The 15,704-nt window shown below is 43.6% G+C and overlaps 1 protein-coding gene across 2 annotated transcripts in view; it reads right to left on the bottom strand.

The window, feature by feature from the left end:
- LOC115153948 (zinc finger protein 438) overlaps nucleotides 1-15,704 on the bottom strand; it is a 90,587-nt gene that overhangs the window by 63,088 nt on the left and 11,795 nt on the right. The window lies entirely within an intron of this gene.

Here is a 15,704-nt window from a genome sequence, read left to right as displayed (position 1 = left end):
TTGAAGGAAGTTGAAGGTAGTTTCACGAGCCATTGCTAAGTCTTTGCGCTAACGCTAGCTAGCATTTGCGCTAACGCTAGTTTGCAACTTCCTTCAAACTGGACGCAGAGACATAAAATGGTATCCATGAGTTCATCTGACTCTGGGTAAGCAGAAGAAGGGATTAATTGCCAAACTCAGACTTAAACTCTTAGACTAAAACCATGTCTCGGCAGAAATATATATATTTTTTAAATGTTTTTTTGAGTGGCGGCGACACGGGTGCTGTTGATATATGAATATAGGGGAAACACTGGACAACAACGTTGGGACGTATGTAAAGTAGGAGTTTTGCAGCTAGACTAAAGACCACCTTCCTAATTTGTTTCATGTTTGCAGAGCCCTGAGATCACGGTTGACGTTGGGAACTTAACATCAGGGTAGCAGTCAGTGTTCTGGCTTCTGCAATCATTTGTTTGCTGCTCTGGGAGCCTGGAAATGATTAGGCCTCATAGGACAATTAGCTGGAGCATCACTGGGCTAAATATAGGGCTTCCTTGGCAGGTCTGATCCTGGGTCAGGTCCATGACAAGAAGTCCCTCCTGTTGTTTATCTAGTCTGGGCTTGATGCATTTTATACAAATCACATGAATCACTAGACGTTCCATTCAGTCGGACAAGACAACGTGAACGCAGCCCAAACATGTCCGTCAGTCCGTCCACCAGGTGTCGAGAGAGAGAGATGGACCGGTGTGGGACAAAATGTGGTGGGAGAAAGAAAAAAAAGATAACGTGGGAATGAGACTGCAGGAAATTTTGGGATGCAGAATTGTTTTTGTTTGGCAAACAATAACTGTCTCAAATTGCAGAGAAGGAATCTCAGCTTGTAAATTCTCAAGGATGATCTGATTTTTAGTTCCATTGGAATAGATCATCTATTGTAATTTAGCATAGCCATATCTCATGCTTATACGTTTGACAATTTTCTATTGACGGACATATGCAAAAATGTGTTTCTGCTATGTCAGAAGAACCTCTCAGCTAGGCTAGTTAAGGTAGTCAATGGAACACATTCTTCATTTTGACAGCTCTTGGCTGAGTCAATGACTGGTCTCCATCATTGGGCTTAGCTACCTCACCAACCCTAGAAGTTCTTAAACCTAACTCTTAGCGCAATGTATAGGCTACTGCAGGGATGATCAACTAGATTAAACCGCGGGACAATTTTTTATTGACCGGATGGTCAGGGGGCCGGAACATAATTACAAATCATTTGTAAACTGCAAATTGACCGCAAGAATACCAAACGGATATAATGTTTAATTAAAACAATCATTTCAAACCTTACTCAGATTTGTATACGATCACAATGTCTCTCTCTATTATGCGTGGGAATACTTTGGAACAGATTTCCAAAATTAAAAATCACTTGGAGCTGATTTGCTGGTGTTTTTACAGTCTTTTATGAAGAACAATAAAATACATGTAAAAAATAAAAACTTTTATATAAAAAAATAAAATTTGCTCAGAAAACTTGTTGGGCAAAATCAAATTTGGCCCGCGGGCAGGCAGTTGGGGAAGCCTGGGTTACTGTATCAGACACAGTGTAGGCTACAAGTGAAATTCGGCATTGCTTGTTTCCACTAAAATGTCAGGGTTGCATACATACAGAATGTTTGTTTTAGATCTTAGCCAATTCAACAAACATGGTTCAGGAAACATGATTTCCCATGGCATGGTGCTAAGGAATTAATGCAAAAAAACTGAGAATGCTTTCCCAACCCTCGCACCCCCCACAAAAAAACAAAACAAAAAAAAACTGAAGAGATTTTATCCTTAAAAAACAGGAGGTTCGCCCACTTGTTCACCTGGGATAACTCTTGGCCGGTGCAGGCTAACTAGAAGGTTATAGAAGCCTGGGAATGTTTAACATCAAGAAGGCAATCAGAACATAGCAAGAGTGCTGGGAATAGCGCAGGAAACATGGAGAGTAACCCTTTCCTGTCTGCCAGAGGAAAGAATGGAAAACCAGGAGGAAGACTATTGAGAATTTGACTTATTCCTGATCCAAACTAATGTGAGTGAAGGCATTGTCGGCATTTATAGGTATGAACTGTAGAGAAAAAAAATAAAATAGGATATAGAAATTGAGGAAAGTTAGCACTTTAAGTTAGACTTACACATTAAACAGACCTCTACCTACATCAGAGGATGTCTTAACATTTGCAGATGCCATTTTTTTTAAATGTATACTGAACAAAAATATAAAACGCAACAATTTCAAGTATTTTACTGAGTTACAGTTCATATAAGAAAATCAGTCAATTGAAATAAATGTATTAGATCCTAATCTATGGGTTTCACATGTCTGGGAATACAGATATGCATCTGTTGGTCACAGATACCTTAAAAAAAAGGCACGACAATGGCACATAAATGGGACTCAGGATCTCGTCACATTATCTCTGTGCATTCAAATTGCCATCGATAAAATGCAATTGTGTTCATTGTCCGTAGCTTATGCCTGCCCATACCATAACCCCACTGCCACCATGTGGCAGGGCGAGCAAACCGCTAGCCCACACGACACCATACACGTGGTCTACGGTTGTGAGGCTGGTTGGACGTACTACCAAATTATTTAAAAACAACGGAGGCGGCTTATGGTAAAGATATTAGTAGAGAAATTAACATTAAATTCTCTGGCCAGAGCCCTGGTGGACATTCCTGCAGTCAGCATGCCAATTGCACACCCCCTCAAACCTTGAGACATCTGCAGCATTGTGTAACAAAAATGCACAATTTAGAGGGGCCATTTATTGTCCTAAGCACAAGGTGCACCTGTGTAATGATCATGCTGTTTAATCAGCTTCTTGATATGCCACACCTGTCAGGTGGATGGATTATCTTGGCAAAGGAGAAATGCTCACTAACAGGGATGTAAACAAATGTGTGTGTATGGGAAATTTCTGGGGTCTTTTATTTCAGCTCATGAAACATGGTTCCAACACTTTACATGTTGCGTTTATATTTTTCTTCAGGATACATAAAGCGTTTCAGGAAACAGAGGTTTTCTTTGTAACCCAGGCAGAGAACACTTATCACCAGTAACTCTTGCTTTAAGTAGCCCTATGCTATGGAAGTCACGTGACTGTGCTTACTGTAAGGGGGAGCCTACAGTGTGCGACAGACAAGAAAACCAAAACAGAATAATATATAGAAATTGGCGGTCACCATGATGAATGCTCCAGTCCAGATGATTTCAACAGACTTCAAAATAAAGACGAATGAACTAGATGATAAAGTTGAACTATGAGAAGGTCAAACCACTAACTGTGATGTCAAATATAGACAACCTAACTCAGTGTACATGGCACATTTCTAAGCAAAACATACTGGATGCTCCAAAAAGAAGCCTGAAAGTACTTTGTAAGGGAGCATTTACTGTTTTCCGTCAATACTATAGACTAAATATGAGGAATTCTGCTTGCTATGCCAGAACAAAGATATTGCAGATTTTCTAATCGCATTGCGTTAGACTACATCACAACAAAGATGATTTGCATCATCACATTTTGCATCATTGATGCAATCATGCCAAACACATAGTATTGCATAGACTTAGTTTACATGTTGCGTTTATATTTTTGTTCAGTATATATTGAAGTGTGTCCTTGGAGTGACATCATTTATTGAAATAAATTCAGTCGAAATATGTATTGCGAATACATAATGAACAGTCATTCAGAGTGCATAGAGGGGATTTTTACTTGGTGTAACATTGCGCTCTTCAACAGATGTCCCGGGTGACACAGGAAAGGGCAGAATATAAAAGAGAAAATGTGATTGTTACGGTTTAATTCTGCCCCCTTTCATGAATGGAGCCGGGATTTCCTTTTGAAGGTTGATTTGAATATAGACAATTTGGGGCTTTTGCTCTCTGTCTCTGCAAAGATTACAATCTTAATTACTTTCTTAATTAGCTGTGATTCTCAGGGAAAACGTGAGTCATGTCGCTTTTACACAATCTCAGGACATTGAAAATGTAGCCTAGTTCTACATCCTCACACTGATTATCAAGTCTGTCTTTTGCTGACATTTGGAGGAAAAAGCTCACCTTCAGCACATACAAGCTCTGTAATAATAGCCCCTCTCTAATTCCAGTGGGTAGAAACGTGAACTGGTCAGCTTTTACTTGTTCAGTATTGCAGACTTATAGGACGGTCACATTCCCTGGATTTACGTTGATCGTTTTCTGATGAAAAAGGGCCGGCTTGTGGCAGAGAGAAGCAGACAACATCCTTCCTGTATAATGCTCCCTAGTGGCGCGGTGGTCTAAGGCACTGCATCTCAGTGCTAGAGGCGTCACTACAGATCCTGGTTAGATTCCAGGCTGTATCACAACCGGCAGTGATTGGGAATCCCATAGGGCAGCACACAATTGGCCCAGCGTGTTCCGGGTTTGGCCGGGGTAGGCCGTCATTGTAAATAAGAATTTGTTCTTTTAACTGACTTGCCCAGTTAAATTAAGTTGAAATAAAATAAATGTAAAAATTCTCAGGAAAGCTTGTGATAAATATGGTTCCTCCATGAAGATTCTCACCTGGCGGATCAATGAAGCATTTAGCTAATCAAGAGGAAAGTGGCCGTAGGAAGAATAAGGATAGACGTAAGAGACCATGGAGAAATCGGTGTTAAGTAAATCCAAATGGGTTTATTATTCATTGGATAAATGGACCAGATGGATAGGTTGAGTTACCTTTCTCAGGCCATCACAATATTACTTGTCTCAGTAAATTGACCATGTCTGTTGGTCACAGACTAGCAGCATACACCATAGCATGAGAGAGGTGTTTATTACCTTCATTTAAACAGGAAGGTTATTGAGAAAACATTCCCTTTTCTAATAAAGACCTGCCCAAGAGGTGTGTCACGCTTGGTCACATTGCCTGCTATGGTGAGAGCTAGCAACGACTGGAAAGACTGAGAAAGACGAGAGCAAGAGAATGAGAAGGAGGAGTAAGAGGGGATTTCCACATAACACGATGATTCGCATAGCCACTCTAGCTTCGCCTTCATGTGGGTGCTAGCAAGCAGGGTAGGTAGTGCTAGTATCAACAGCCAATCCAGTAGCATCTGGAAGTTATAACGAGCTTCAATTGGTCAATAGTGTCACGATATCACTGAGTATTTGCATAAAGTTCAGCTTTCCCCTACTTCGGTCCTGCCCTGTTCATGCTCCCTCGCCCATGCTCGCATCGCCCCCTGCCCACTTCACTTCCCTCCATTGAAAATGAAATGGGGCTCCGTTGTTTCATTGCCCCCAACATGTTATGTGGAAATGCATTGTGAGAGAGAGCGACAGAGAGTGCAGGAGAAGGTAAGGTCCAGCTGAGCCAGCTGCATGCTATTACGCCATTCTCCCTCCGCAGGAAATGAGCAATCATTTAACACTGACAGGTACATGCTGAGCCTCGCCATCTCTGCTCTAAAACATACCAAATAATGTATTCCAGCAGTTTAACATTAACCCTAAGGCTCGCTGTACCTTTTTCAAGGTTGATCTCATACCCTTACAGTGTGTGTGCGCGCACACACACGCTACAAGGGTCTGTTGCCTCTAAGACAGGAAAAACACAACAGACAAAAACTCCTAAAACATCGGAATCACTTCTCTGGTCATGAAAATCAGTAATTTAGAGGTCTCATGTGAGCTGTAGAAGGCTTATTAGCGTGTCCAACTTGAACTGGGGTGTAGCTGAAGGCCTGCCTTAATGCACTGTCAGGTCTCTCACTCTAAGGAGGGGAGAGGCTGAGCCATCATGCCAGGTACTGGATCTGAGGGACTATTCAGTCGCTCTCTCCACAGTGCTGGGTGAATGAGTCGAACTGCAACCAGGGAGTGATCATACTTCATCACAACAAGAGGCCAAGGGCCTCACTTAAAAATATTGCGTAGAAACTAAATCTAAAATACTACTTACGAATGGAATTTAGAATGGTCGTACGTATGCATAGATAAAGTAGGATTATTCAAACAAATCCTACGAGCATCATACGCATACTGAAAGGAGATAACCATTGGTAAATAACAATTGTCCTCAGCCTCAGTGCTCGTGCACGACCTTAACCATATATGGTCAAAATCATTCCTTTAACCCGTTGGGAATATACAATGCCGTACCATGAAATACAACTGCGCATCCAAAGAAAGCGAAGAAAAATGTGAAATTCCAAACTGAAATAGAGGCAGTGGTGTAAAGTACTTAAGTAAAAATACCCCAAAAAACTACTTAAGTAGTATTTTAAAGTATCTGTATTATTTATATTTCTCCAACTTTTACTTCACTACATTCCTAAAGAAAATAATGTACTTCATACATTTTCCATGACACCCAAAAGGTACTCGTTACATTTTGACAGGAAAATGGCCCAATTCACACACTTATCAAGAGAACATCCCCGGTCATCCCTATTGCCTCTGATCTGGCGGACTCACTAAACACAAACGCTTCGTTTGTAAATTATGTCTGAGTGCTGGCGCATGCCCATGGCTAGCCGTCAATAATAAAAAAAATATAGAATAATTGTGCCGTCTGGTTTGCTTAATATAAGGAAGTTTAAATTATTTATACTTTTGATACTTAAGTACATTTCAGCAATTCCATTCACTTTTGAAACTTAAGTATATTTAAAACCAAATACTTAGACCTTAATCAAGTAGTATTTTACTGGGTGACTTTCACTTTTATTACTTTTACTCAAGTATGACAATTGAGTACTTTATCCACCACTGAATAGAGGTGCCAGTGTCAGAGATTGAGTACAACCAAAATGTTTTATTTGGCTCGATCAGTTGTGGCTTGACCAGTAAAAAATATAAATAAATAACATAACTACAAAGAGAGGACCAATTCAATCAAGTTGCTTTAGCAACGGGAAATATACTTCAAATAAGTAGACAACACTCATCAATAAGCCATCCATTGTCAACAGCTCCCTCCTGTAAGAGTATAGGCCAACATTGCTGTTCTGCAGAATGAACGAATCATACGTTCCACCTGGCCACCGAATTCATCACCTGCACAAAAAGAGTGGAAGCCTTTTCTGTTCACATAATTGAAATTGTTTTGTGATGGTGATTTTATGGAGATGTGGGTGCCGTCTATTGCTCCGTTCGTATTTGAGAACCCATTGATGGCATCATGGCAAAGAAATACCTCTTGACTTCAACCTGTTGTGCGATGGTGTATGGGAATTGCATGTGTTACTGTTTGTTTTGCTGATGATTGCATCAAAAACATTGGCTTATTAAGGTGCTGAGAGATGACGGTCAACAAGCTCCTGCTGAAAAGTGCCCGTTGCCAAATACCTGAGGGTGGATAGCACTTGGATGTGCACCGGAATGGCATTTGTTCACCTTTTTAAACTAGGTATTTCTTAAATCCTCGCAAAAATTCTATAAAAATTGTTTTTTTGGAAACGATAGCTGATGAGCAAATCTGTACTTTCTGCAGAAAATGTCCCACCGGTCTCTAAAAACATGCTCTCTGCAAAATGCAGCGTGTGCCAAATCTTTAAACAGAGCAAGATCAGGCATCTTTCCTTCTAGTTCCCATTATCTCAGTCTTTTATAGTATGTCAACAATGGTTTCACTTTCACACGTACCTCTCATTTAACAAATTACTGTACTTTATATGGATAATTATTGTAACAAACTATAAAGCATGTCAAGATACAGTATGTTGAATTAACAATGGAAATACAATGAAATCAAAAAATGATTTAATTATTACTCACAATTTCAACATATCATTTCCCCATTCTATGCTTGACAAGCAGTTCCCTTATTCCACCACTTGGCACTGTGCTACTCATGGTCATGGCTGTGCGTACATTTACGTGCTCTCAAGCAAACGTTCATACTGATATTTCACACTTTGCGTGAAAATCATCCCATGCATGGTTTACGCACTGATTTATGCCTACGCACGGTTGATAAATGATCCCCAGGAGTTGGATCTCCCTCTTCTAACAAAACAAGGCAAGGGACTATTCATCTCAAAATTCAGCCCCAAAATGTTCAGATGCAGCAGTTTGTATCTATTAAACTGTCTGCTTCATTCCTAGTGACATTAACAGCCTGATTTCAAAACAGCAGCAGAACGATACACCGTAATCAGAAAGACTTTCTGGAATAAGATCACAGAAATGGAAGATCTCCTTGCTGCCTATGAATTCTAAGATCTGAGAGAGAGAAGAATCTTCCTGCTGTCTAATTGAACTCTTCAGGGCAAAAAGATGCCCTGGATCTAGGTTGTCCTAAATATTCTAAACCCCATCTATAATTCTACATGACAAAGTCACATAAAACATCTCTCCTGTGCAAATAATGCTGCTGTGCCATACATTATGATGCACGAATGCACACACACTGCACAGGGGAGGGAGGACAGAGTGGAAGGCAACGAAACAGGCTGCAATAAACAGGAGTCTGTCTGCAGCCCTGTTGTTTTGTCTGTGACAGAACCAACAACCCCTCAGGCACAGGACCCGTCTCTTGCTCCCTTGCTACTAGACAATTATTCCCAAGCACAGATGTCTAATTACTATAAAAACAACTATAGAGATGAGGAATGAACAGATCACCGCCCCGAGCCCTCCGCCTCCCCGACAACATGGCTTCCCTTCTCAATTACACTGGATTACCTTCGATAGGCTGGCTGACCTGTATCATCAGATGCTGCTAAAGCTACTGTGTCTAGTGATGCTGTTGACATAATGCATATAGTGAACCCGAACCTAGGTAACCTTATGCCTAGGGAAACTATTATGCATAGGCATTTGTCGATCATAGACTAGAATAAGGAATGGAATGGCCCAAGTCTAGTCTGACCTGGAAGTTTTGTTAGTAACCCACACAATCGCGACGTGCAAGCAGACACACACAGCAGAGATCCCACACACTACAATATCTCACAGACAGCTTCGCAGATATTTGGTTTCATTCAGCATCCATTTATCAGCCAATAAAGATCAGCCAGTGAAAATCCTACAGCGTCATGCTTTGACCAAGAAGCCTCTGTCCAGACCGACCACTCACATCCCATCCCTTCCCAGTTCCCACATCCCCCAGCACTGCAGCAGGGCCATCCTTAACAGAGTGGCAGGAAGGCCCGCATCTATGGCCTACATCACTCACTTTTATGGGAGTAGGGTGGTGTAAGGTTTAACAAGACATTTTACTCGTCAAGAGACCCGACATTACACAACCATAAAACGATGAGGTCCACAAATCTCTGTCTGACGTTGTGAGCAGGCCTTGTTGTGCGGTCGGTCTTCGATGGACGGCATTGCCTCTAAATAGAATAGGGGAGTCAAGATTCTGGGTTGCCTTGCCTACATGAGCTGCAAAATATCTTGCAAAATAAGAAAAATAGTTTTAACAATGTACCCAGAAGAATTATATTCAAGCACAAAAGGTATATCTAAAATAAAACCATCCAAGATCTTTAAAATAAAACCATCTAAGAGATCTATGATCATCATTTCTCAAACTGCAGGGTGAAAGAGCCTAGCTAGCTCCTAGGTCCACATCCTCCTCTGTAACAGAGCATGAAATACAGCTCTGGGGTTTATAGAGAGCCAGCTGAGCCACCATTCACCCGACTGTGTCATTTTCCTCGGAGCCTGTGCCATAGCTGGAGCGGCTCCACTGACCAGGGGCGTCTGTGGTCTGCCCTGTGCGCCAGGCAGTCGGCCTGGTCTGGTAGTGGACCGGTGAGGCACTGCGGCAGGGCAGGCTCCCTGCCCCTGACGCAGAGCACCCGCGCTGGGGAACGTCTGAGTAATGGCAGGGTAACCTGATCCAGCCAGAGAGGAGGAGGTAGGGAGGGGGAGTGAGCTAAGCTGACGCCTAAATCATAGCAGGAGGATGGAGGGAGAGAGGTAACGAGAGGGAGAGATAGAAAGCAAGCAAGCAAGCAAGCAAGCAAGAAAGCAAGCAAGAAAGCAAGAAAGCAAGAAAGAAAGAAAGGAGGCCTGGAGACAGGAGGATGAAAGTAAACTAAACTTCTCCCTCCTGCCTCTGAGCACACGTACGTGCCACACCCACTGCTGGGCTAGGGAGTTACATAGAGATGACAGGGAGTGGGCATGGAATTCAACCTTACTGCATGCCATGTCATATCATGTCACGGACATATTTCAATACAAAATGCCTACACGAAACAAACTAGACGTACATTTTCTCCAATGCTTGCGCAATTAAGTGACTTAGCAGGCATAGATTTGAAAAATATGAATAAATAAAACTATGAGTATTTAGAGGGGAAAAGCCCAGCACATGTAGGCTATTAATGTGCATCTCTACCAGCCTATATGGACCAACGTCGACTTGAATCTAGACCACAGCGTCTTTCTTATCATATCCTAACTAAACAAGGTATTGTCTTTTCTGCTTCTCCTCACCGGTGACCCAGGCATCATTACAGCATTTCCCTTGACTCCTTCCTTACAGAGCTTCGAGTTTACATAATGAGAGACGGTTTCATTTCACATGCTCTCAGTCCAGCTAGGTGCCTTTATGACTGAAACAGGATGTCATGAGGTCGTGAGTCGGCGTCATTTCAGCTCTCATGTTATTATTACAACTTCATTACTGAACACCGGACACACGGTTTCCTCTTATCAACTGATGGTGGCTCAGAACTGGCGCCAGAGAACGTGATTATTACATGGAAATACAGTACGTTCAGCCTATTACTGGACAATGAACCACTGAAATACCGATGAATAACTGAAGTGGCTTACTAAGCATAACGTGTCACATACACTGAGTATACCAAACATTATAAACACCTTTGTATTGAGTTGCATCCCCTTTTGCTCTCAGAACAGCCTCAATTCGTCGGGACATGGACTCTACAAGGTGTCGAAAGCGTTCCACAGGGATACTGGCCGATGTTAACTCTGCTTCACAGTTGTGTCAAGTTGGCTGGATGTCCTTTGGGTGGGGGACCATTCTTGATACACACAGGAAACTGTTGAGCGTGAAAAACCCAGCAGTGTTGCAGTTCTTGACACAAATCGGTATGCATGGCACGTACCACCCAGTGGTATAAAGTACTTAAGTAAAAATACTTGAAAGTACTACTTTAGTATCTGTACTTTACTATTTATATTTTTGACAACTTTTACTCTACTACATTCCTAAAGAAAATTATATACTTTTCACTTCATACATTTTCCCTGACACCCAGAAGTACTCAATACATTTTGAATGCTTAGCAGGAAAGAAATTCTAAAATTCACCCACTTATGAAGAGAACATCCCTGGTCATCCCTACTGCCTCTGATCTGGCGGACTCACTAAACACATGCTTTGTTTGTAAATGATGTCGGAGTGTTGGAGCGTGCACCTGGCTATCCGTAAATTTAAATAAACAAGAAAATGATGCCGTCTGGTTTGCTTAATATAAGGAATTTGAAATGATTTATACTTTTACTTTTGATACTTAAGTATATTTTAGAAATTACATTTACTTTTGATAGTTAAGTATATTTTAAACCAAATACTTTATATGTAGCCTAGGCCTACTGGTTGTATGAATTTGGGATCCATCTTCCCACAACTGTCCCAGAGTCTGTTGGCAATAGGCAATTTCTTTCCCGACAAGCTGACCAATAGAATAGGTCAACTTTTCTACTATGAGGGATAGTAAGATTGATTCATTACTCATCTTGTTGAATGAGGAAAATTAAATATGGACAGTTATTCTAACATCTTCAAAGTGCACGTTACAATTCGGTAAGTAGGACTTGACATCGTTGCATCCTCGACTTACATGTTCTGTTCATATGAATGACTATAATCTAAAAATATGATTTCTGTCATTCTGAACACCGTGGTTGGACGCCCTAACCAGGTTATGCACCTAATGCATATGGGTCCGGCAGATTTCTCAAATTTCTGGCAAATTAAAATGTTGCAGGTCAAATGTCCGGCACCACATTTTCCTAACAGAAACGCGCTACTACCTTTCAAAAGGTACTTAAATATTTTCCTGCCTATTCACCCTTTGAATGGCACACATTCACAATCCATCTCTCAACTGTCTCACGGCACAAAAATCCTTCTCCCCTTCATCTACACGGCTTTAACGTGACATCAATAAAGGATCATAGCTTTCACCTGGATTCACCTGGTCCGTCATGGAAAGAGCAGATGTTTATAATGTTTTGTATACTCAGTGTATAAGTCGACTCTATTAAAAGTGTACATCAAAAACTGACACGTTCTTGTCAGAAAGTTAAACCACGTCCACTTCACACAATGTCAACTGTCACCATAAATACACGTCCAAACGACGTCCATTCCTTTATTACAAAGTCAGGAAGCATCTTCAATTCAAATTTCATTCCCTATTTTCTAGGGAGCACAATTTAGGCCTAACCAGTGACTGACTGAAACATTCACTAGCCTATTTCTGTACCTGTACCACATCCAGCCATCCACAATATGGACCTTATTCATTATTCAGACTTATATGCACTTTCCTTTTCCTCTGACAAGCTGTTCTTCTGCAGGCCTGAATAGATATTAAGGCCTTCTGATTAAGGTAGGGCTGAGTCACTAGAATTTTTCATGAAACACCTTCCAGGTAGAAAACATCTTGAGGTAGGTCAGGCTGGTCAAGTTATTTTACAGATGTTTTCATCATTCAAGCTGATAGGCAAAGAGACTTGAGGGAAATCCAGCAAAAATTGTAGGCTATATAATTTTGGCAAAATGTTAATACTGGATTGAATTTACCATTTTGTAAAATGTGCATTTTTAAGAAAAACTTGATGTCCCATTTGACAGCAAGATTACATCCTCAATGACCATAACATTGAGAATACATTACACATAAAATACAGAATGTACTGTATATGGATGTGTATACTTTGGCATGTAGGTATAGTCTCACCTTGCATAGCAGCTCTCAGTTTATACCATGATATGATACTTCTCCCATACAGGCTAACTATTCTCCAGAACCGACCTCCTGTCTTCTATCATAAAGACTTGGCACGCGTCTAACATACCTTCTTGTTCTTTCAACAATAAACACAAGGGTGAGCTTTAGAATTTAAAAAGTCTACAGAGTTGAGATGAGTAGAGCTAAGCATAAATTCACTCTTCGCTCTTGCAACAAATGGGCGATACCGACATAATTGACCAGAATTATAAAATAAACAGACAAGTTCCTTTCAACCCTCATAACCCCCTCCTCCCTTTCCCCTCCCTCTCTCTCACCCCTTTCCCCTCCTCACCCCTCTCCCCTCCTCACCCCTCTCTCACCCCTTTCCCCTCCTCACCCCCCTCCCTCCCTCCTACCCCCCTCCCTCTCCCCTACCCCCCTCTCCCCTACCTACCTCCCTCCCTCTCCCCTACCTACCTCCCTCCCTCTCCCCTACCTCCCTCCCCCCTCCCTCTCCCTCCCCTACCCCCCTCCCTCCTCCCTCCCTCTCCCTCCCCTACCCCCCTCCCTCCTCCCTCCCTCTCCCTCCCCTACCCCCCTCCCTCCTCCCTCCCTCTCCCCTACCCCCCTCCCTCCTCCCTCCCTCTACCTCCCTCCCTCTCCCCTCCCCCCTCCCTCCCTCCCTCCCTCCCTCCCGCTCCCCTACCCCCTCCCTCCCGCTCCCCTACCCCCTCCCTCCCCCCCTCTCCCCTACCCCCCTCTCCCCTTTCCCCTCTCTCACCCCTCTCTCACCCCTTTCCCCTCCTCACCCCCCTCCCTCCCTCCCTCTCCCCTACCCCCCTCCCTCTCCCCTACCTACCTCCCTCCCTCTCCCCTACCTACCTCCCTCCCTCTACCTACCTCCCTCCCTCTCCCCTACCCCCCTCCCTCCTCCCTCCCTCTACCTCCCTCCCTCTCCCCTCCCCCCTCCCTCCCTCCCGCTCCCCTACCCCCTCCCTCCCGCTCCCCTACCCCCTCCCTCCCCCCCTCTCCCCTACCCCCCTCTCCCCTTTCCCCTCTCTCACCCCTCTCTCACCCCTTTCCCCTCCTCACCCCCCTCCCTCCCTCTCCCCTACCCCCCTCTCCCCTACCTACCTCCCTCCCTCTCCCCTACCTACCTCCCTCCCTCTCCCCTACCTACCTCCCTCCCTCTCCCCTACCTACCTCCCTCCCTCTACCTACCTCCCTCCCTCTCCCCTACCCCCCTCCCTCCTCCCTCCCTCTACCTCCCTCCCTCTCCCCTACCTCCCTCCCTCTCCCCTCCCCCCTCCCTCCCTCTCCCCTACCCCCTCCCTCCCCCCCTCTCCCCTACCCCCCTCCCTCTCCCCTCCCTCCCTCCCTCTCACCTCCCTCCCTCCCTCTCCCCACCCCTCTCCTCTCACCACATGTGAAACCACACTGTAGCTCCTAACATGCCAAAGTAAGCGCTCCACATCTTTCAAACAGTGTGTTTACAATAGATCAGAGTCCCACACTTCCACTGGATTTCACTGTACTGTATTGGACTTTATTAATAAAATAAAACAGAGGGAATCCCTTTTTAGTGTAACATGATATATAAGAAATGCATGACCAAAAGTATGTGGACACCTACTCGTCAAACATCTCATTCCAAAATCACGGGCATTAATATAGAGTCGGTCCCCCATTTACTGCAATAACATCCTCCACTCTTATGGGAAGGCTTTCCACTAGATGTTGGAACATTGCTGTGGGGACTTGCTTCCATTCAGACACAAGATAATTATTGAAGTCGGGCACTGATGTTGGGTGATTAGGCCTGGCTTGCAGTCGGTGTTCCAATTCATCCCAAAAGGTGTTCGATGGGGGTGAGGTCAGGGTTCTGTGCAGGCCAGTCAAGTTCTTCCACACCGATCTCGAGAAACCATTTCTGTATGGACCTCGCTTTGTGCACAGGGGCATTGTCATGCTGAAACATTTAAGTGCATTCCCCAAACTGTTGCTACAAAGTTGGAAGCAAAAGAATCATCTAGAATGTAATTGTATGCTATAGCATTAAGATTTTCCTTCACTCGAACTAAGGGGACCAAACCATGAAAAACACACCCAGATCATTATTCCTCCTCCACCAAACTTTACAGTTGGCACTATGCATTGGGGCAGCTAGCGTTGCCTTGGCATCCGCCAAACCCATATTCATCCATCGGACTGCCAGATAGTGAAGCCTGATTCATCACTCCAGAGAAAGCATTTCCACTGCTCCAGAGTCCAATGACGGCGACCCTAACATCACTCCAGCCGCCGACGCTTGGCAGTGCGCATGGTGATCTTAGGCTTGTGTGTGTGCGTCCGCTCAGCCATGGAAACCCATTTCATTAAGCTACCAACGAACAGCTCTTGTCCCAAGGACCGATGATTTTTACACGTTACGCACTTCAGCACTCGGCAGTCCTGTTCTGTGAGCTTGTGTGGCCTACCACTTCTCGGCTGAGCTGTTGGTGCCCCCAGACGTTTTCACTTCACAATAACACCACTCTCAATTGACCAGGGCAGCACTAGTAGAGTAGATATTTCACAAACTGACTTGTTCGAAAGGTAGAATCCTATGACGGTGCCACGTTGAAAGTCACTGAGCTCTTCAGTAAGGCCATTCTACTGCTGATTTTTGTCTATGGAGAATGCATGGCTGTGTGCTCAATTTTATACACCTGTCAGCAACAGGTGTGGCTGAAATAACCGAATCCACTAATTTGAAGGGG

Source organism: Salmo trutta, chromosome 2 (genome assembly GCF_901001165.1).
Source record: "Salmo trutta chromosome 2, fSalTru1.1, whole genome shotgun sequence".
Taxonomy (NCBI): Eukaryota; Metazoa; Chordata; class Actinopteri; order Salmoniformes; family Salmonidae; genus Salmo; species Salmo trutta.
Note: the sequence above shows the minus strand (reverse complement) of the source record. Positions and strands in the feature narration are given on the sequence as shown.